This window comes from Elephantulus edwardii, unplaced genomic scaffold, assembly GCF_000299155.1.
Source record: "Elephantulus edwardii isolate Elephantulus edwardi_28Jun2011 unplaced genomic scaffold, EleEdw1.0 scaffold00339, whole genome shotgun sequence".
Lineage (NCBI taxonomy): Eukaryota > Metazoa > Chordata > Mammalia > Macroscelidea > Macroscelididae > Elephantulus > Elephantulus edwardii.
This window is the reverse complement of record NW_006400089.1, coordinates 1,723,270-1,729,588: the sequence shown is the minus strand read 5'-3', so window position 1 is coordinate 1,729,588 and position 6,319 is coordinate 1,723,270.

Here is a 6,319-nt window from a genome sequence, read left to right as displayed (position 1 = left end):
CTGTTTGCGTCAGCTGTTTCTTACAACAGCAAATGTTAGCTTTTTCAAAGTAAATGTCATGTATCTGGCATAGTGACAAGAAGGATTGTATAAAAGGTTCATCTATACTCAGTAAAGTTGGCAGCATCACAATCTCTCTCTGGTGTTGTGTTGTCTGTCCCTCCGAATCCGTTCCCACCTGACACCTTCACCACATCCCTGGGTCGGTGTCGAGACCGCTCACATCCCAGTCTGCGACAGACTCTCAACAAGATGAATTGACACGGTGACTGTAACATTGGACTCTAGTACATCAGGCATAGTGAGGTTGGCATAGGATACAGCACGGTTCAGATCCATTGTTCACAACATGATAGCACCTACTAACAATGATAGTCTATAAAGAACAATACCAAGTGAGAATTACAAACCACCTGATATTATTGAAGAACAGAGTTTAAAGTCATTACATTATATCAGGACAGGGTAGGGGTGAAGTCCATTGGTTAGCCTTTTACTGGCCTATATCATCTTTTGTTGAAGTGATTAGAACTCACAGACACCTTAAAATCCTTGCTTGCTATTTTGATTTTGGATGTAGCTGTATCTACTGGTAGTTCAATTCTTCCACTCTTGTATCACTCTCTTTTTTTCTTTTCTATAGCATGCTGGAGTAGCTACATTTTTTTTTTATTTAAAAAAAAAAGGAAGAAAGAACTTTGCCTATTTCTGTGCCATCCTATTCATATTCTCTATTATGCTTAACCCCATTGTTCTAGTTACTGTGTTAGTCTATCTTGCTGAGGCTTTTCCTTGCTTTCTCTGACCCTCCACCTTTCCCAGTACAACGTCTTTTTCCAAGGTCTAGCCCCTCCTAACAAAGCATGTGGATGAAGTTTCACCATCCTGTCTCTAAGGGGCACCCTAGCTACACTTTCACCAAGACGTATTTGTATTTGTTTATTCTTTTGACAGTCCAAAGGATATTCAGAACTCTTCTCCAACATTGCAACTCAAAGGTATTGATTCTTCATCTGTCTTAGTCATTATCCAATTTTGACATCCATAGGAGTCAATTGAAAAGAACAAGGCCGTAGCTTAAATCTGATGCACCTTATAGTCTTTACACTAACATCATAACTCTTCCCGCTTTTTAGCATCTTGGGAGGTCCTTGACAACAGATTTTCCCAATGCAAAATGATTTTTCTTTCTTTTTTTTTTATTTTGCTTTGTTTTGAAACTCAAGATACTAAGGTCTTACAAATGTCCCTGAAATGTGTTGGCGTTAACTAAGATGTTTACCAATTGTTTTTTTGAGGTGAATTATGAAATCAGTTTAGGAAGTATCAGGAAAACACTAGACAAATAGGATCAAATCCCAAAAAGAAGGCTGGCCTGCCCACCACCTTCCATCTTGTTTCTGAACACTCAAATTCATTCTCAAAGCATTTTTTCTTCACCTTTGTTTACCCTGCTAGGAACAGGGTCTCCTTCCCCTATTTAGGTCTCCACTTAAAAGTCATCTCAGAAAGCCTTTGCCAGGCCCTTAGTGCCCCACTCCTAGTGTGTTATCACATCAGCTTTTTCAGATTTTTTTTCCATTGAAATTTTTCTAGAGAATTGTGACATTTTACTGACATAGTCACAGATAATAAAGTTATCTCAGGAAGATCTCTAGTGTCTTCCTAATTTTCATATAGTTTTTACAAAACTAGGATTTGTGCTGCAACCAAAAGGCATGTGGTTCAAATTCACCTGCTGCTCCTTGGGAAGAAGATAGTTAATCATCTCCCATATGATTAACAGCCTCTTCCCACTGGAAGATCCATTGAGTTGGCTCTGACTCAATGGTACATAAAAGTATAGTATAAAAGTACAAGTGGGACATTGACACTGACACTGATACAGTTCCAATCTTATTCCTCAAATTCATATGTATTCATTGTGTATGTGATACTACCACAGTCAAGTGTGTGACATTACCACACTCAAGACATTGAACATCACTGATGGATGCTGTGTACTTCCTTTGATAACCCCTGCCCTCCTCACAGCTCTTCATATTCGGCTCTTTTTCCACATCTAGACTCGCATAAACTACAGCCTTTGGTGTGAATTATATCTCAGCATCAAGAAAATAAAGTTCCTCACTATAGGACCAATAGTCAAAATTATGATATCTGGAGAAAGGATTGAAGCTGTCAATGATTTCATCTTCCTTGGATCAACAATAAACACCCTTTGTACCAGCAGTCAAGAAATCAGAAGACATGTTACGCTAGGTAAGTGTGCTGCCAAAGGACCTCTACAAAATGCTGAAGAGCACTGATGTCAGTTTGAAAACTAAGATGCACCTGATTCAGCACATGGTCTTCTCAATCACCTGCTATATATTGGAGAGCTGAATAATTGATAAGGTTGACAGAAGAATTGATGCCTATGAATTGTGGTATTGGAGATGATTCCTATATATCCCATGGACTGCCAAAATAACAAATACGTCTTAGAGAAGGTACAGCTTTGTTTTTGTAGCTAGGCAAGTCTATTCCTTGGAAAGGGGCATAATATCTGGAAAGGTGGAGGGAGGGTCAACAAAGGAGAGGAAGGCCCCCAATGAGATGAATTGATATGGTGACTTCACCAGTGGGCTCAAATGTGTTGGAGATGATGAGGGTGACACAGGTTAGGGCAGAGTTCAGGTTGGCTGTTCATAGGACCTCTATGAATTATACTCGATGGCACCTAACAACAACAAACCCTGGTAAGTTTAGGAATAAGGATGAATTGGTAAATGAATAAGGATTGCAGAAGAAAAATGGATGCCTTTGAAATGTGGTATTGGAGGAGAGTATTGTCAGAACCAACAGTTTAGTCCTGGAAAAGGTGCAGCCACACTGTTCCTTGGTGGCAAGGATGGTGAAGCTTCATCTCACATACTTTGGACCTGTTGCTAGTAGAGGTTATTCCTTGGAGAAGGACATTTTTCTTGGAGAGGTGGAAAGATGATGAAAGAGAGGAAGACTTTCAACCAAGTGGATTGACCCAGTGACTGCAGCAATGGGCTCAAGTGTGTCAGAGATTGTGAGGATAGCAAAGGATAGGAGAGGGTTCAGATCAATTGTGGTACTCGATGACACCTAGCAATAACAACAACAAACCCTAATAATTAATCTGTCCAAATAGAAATAGAAAACTTTTCTATAATTTCATCATTTCATTCAAAGAAACATAAAGACTTTTGCATATATCCCTGGAGATTTGTCCAAACTATGTATATGTGTAGTTAATTGTTTATATTGCTGTTATATTCCATGGTTCTGGATTTGCAACCATTACTTTAACCATTCACTGGTTGAATGACATCTGGACAATTTCCAATTTATGAATAAAACTGCTATGATCATTCAAGTACAACTTTTCATGTGAACATAGGTTTTAATTTCTCTGGGATAAATGTTTGAGTGGAGTCACTGGGTCTTATGCTGTATGTTTTTTGATTAGATAAGGGAACTCTGGTGCTGTCATCCTTAAGGAGTTATGCAGCTAACCTAATGGTTCCGTCTCTCTGAAAGTTCAAATCTACTACCTCTTTGTAGGAGAAAGATGGACAATCTCCCCCAGTGTGATTTATGGACTTAGAAATGGTTTGGAGAGTCAATAATGAATTGGTTCCAACTGCACAGCAATGAGTTTGAGGTTTTTTTTGTCATCAGTCAGAAAGAAGTACACAGGTGGTTTCTTTTTATTCTACTTTGAGGCGTTGGTTATGATTAAAATTGTTTTGAACAGTTTATCAGGTTATACATTTATGGTTCAGTTCTATTCTACACCTTCCCCCCCCCCTTTTAATTTGGAAAGTGAAAAAAACGGAAACAAACCTTCAAGTATTTGTTGAGCACACAGCCTGTGTGATAATTAGTTTTACACATCACTTTGAGGATGAGTTAGAAGACATTTAGTACACACATATATGATCAGTCAGATCATCATAGAAATTAGCTCTGTCTGATTCTTTCCACTCTAAGGCCTCCAGGAAAGACACAAGTTTCCTTAGGAAGAGCTGCAGACATCTGCTGTAGAGCTGCCTTGCCAGCTTCCTGCCCTTCAAAAGTGCTCATTGCCTGCTGTCCCACCCTTCAGATGGCAGACCTGCCTGGCCAGTTCCCACAGACACCAGGCCAATTGCAGGAACTCTCTTAACATATAGCCCATTCTGGTTGTTTTTCCAGCAAAATCTGACTTACAAATTCAATCCTGTGCAAAGCACAAAGTACACAAAAGAAATTGGTGTAAGGGAAATTGACCTCGTGTTGGAGCTAGGCTAACTGAGAAGCAGGAGCTATGAATCCACTAGTGGCTCCATGAGAAAAAGATGGACAATCTCCTCAGATGCACTGTACAGTCTCTTAAAATCCACAGGAAAGTCAGCCATGAGTTAGTTTTGAATTAGAGATTGTTTGGGTTGTTGGGTTGGTTGTGTTTTTTTGTTGCGTTTTTTTTTTTTTTTAAATTTTGTGATTTTAACAAAAGTTTACAGAAAAGTTGGATTTTCATTCATTCTTTATTGCACATTTTCCTCTCTCACTCCCTTCTCCCTTTCCCAGTTAACTTCCTTTCTCTCTTCTAAATATTCATTTATTGTGGTGCATTTCCTCCTTTGCCCATTTCACACACACACACACACACACACACACACACACACACACACACATCTTGGATCCTAGCATCCTCTATCACCTCTGGAGTCGCTAGCCATCTCTGAGTCCCTTGCAAAGCACAAAAGAACCCAACTTCATGGTTGTTGTTGTGTACTGTAGAGTAGGAACTGACCCATAGCTGACCCTTCAGTGGGTTTTCAGAGGTAGTTAATCAAATGGGAGGAGAATGCCCATCTTTCTTCCGCTAATTTCAGTATGCATATTATTTTATTTCTGTAACCTTGCTGACCTTGCTCTGTTCTGATGACTGCCTCTTGGTCCAAGTAAAGGTTTCACATAAGCACAATCAAATGTTCTGAGATTCCCATTCTTCTCAGAGTAAGCCATAGCTTGTTGTGATCCACACTGTCAAAAGCCTTTTATGTAGTCAATGAAGCACTGATAGATATTCTTCTGGTACTCTCTGCTTTCTGCCAAGATTCACCTAACATTACCTGTAATATCCCTAACTCAGCCTGCACATCTGGAAGTTTTCTGTTGATGCGCTGCTCCAGTTGTTTTTGGATAATTTTCAGCAGAATCTCGCTTGCAGGTGATATTAATGATATTGTTTAATAATTTCCAACCTCTGTTGGGTCACCTTTCTTTGGAATGGGAACAAATATTGATCTCTTCCAGTCAGTTAGCCAGCTGGCTCTCCTCTAGATTTCTTGGCATCCAGGGCAGTGTCTGTTTGTTAAAATATGTCATTTGGTATGCTGCCAACTACTGGAGCCTTGTTTTATGCCAATTCTTTCAGAGCAACTTGAACTTCCTTCTTCATCACTGCAGGCTCTTGCTCATTATTTCATGAAATTTTTGTGTCAGCCAATTCTTTCTGGTATAGTGACTCTGTATACTCCTTCCATCTTCTTTTAATGCTTCTTGGATCATTTAACACTCTAACCAAAGTATTCTTAAGTATTGCCACTTGTGGCTTCAATTTGTTTTTCAACTCCTTCAGCTTAAAAAAAGCTGAACGAGTTTGGCCCTTTTGATTTTTTTACTCCAGCTCTTTGCACATTTTATTCTAGTATCTTGCTTTGTCCTCCCAAGCTGCCCTTTGAAATTTTCTGTTTAGGTCTTGATTTCTTCCTTTAGCTTTGGCTTCTCAGCACTCTAATGCACAATTCAGAATCTTGTAATGATCCTTTGTTTTCTTCATGGATGATATTCTTGATATCCTGCCACAGCTCATTTGGCCTACACTCATTGGTGCTCAAGGCCACAAACCTGTTCCGGAGATGGTTTTGAAATCGAGTGGGATAGACTTAAAGTCAAATTTTGTTTCCTGTAGATTTAATTTTCCTCAACTTCAGCTTGAACTTGCATATGAGCAGTTAGTTGGTGGTCTCTTCCACAATCAGCTCCTGGCCTGGTTTTCACAGCTGATATTGAGCTTCTCCAGCAATTCTTTCCACAAATGTAATTGATTTGATTCCAATGCATACCGTCAGGTGAAATCCATGTGTATAGCGAACATCTGTGTTTCTTTTATGTATTTGCAATGAATAAATCATTGAATGTGCAGATTTCCATCATTTTATCTCTCCTCATTTCTGTCACTGAGTCCATGTTCTCCAGCTACTGATCCTTCTTCCCTGTTCCCAACTTTTGTGTTCCAGTTGCCCATTATTGTCAA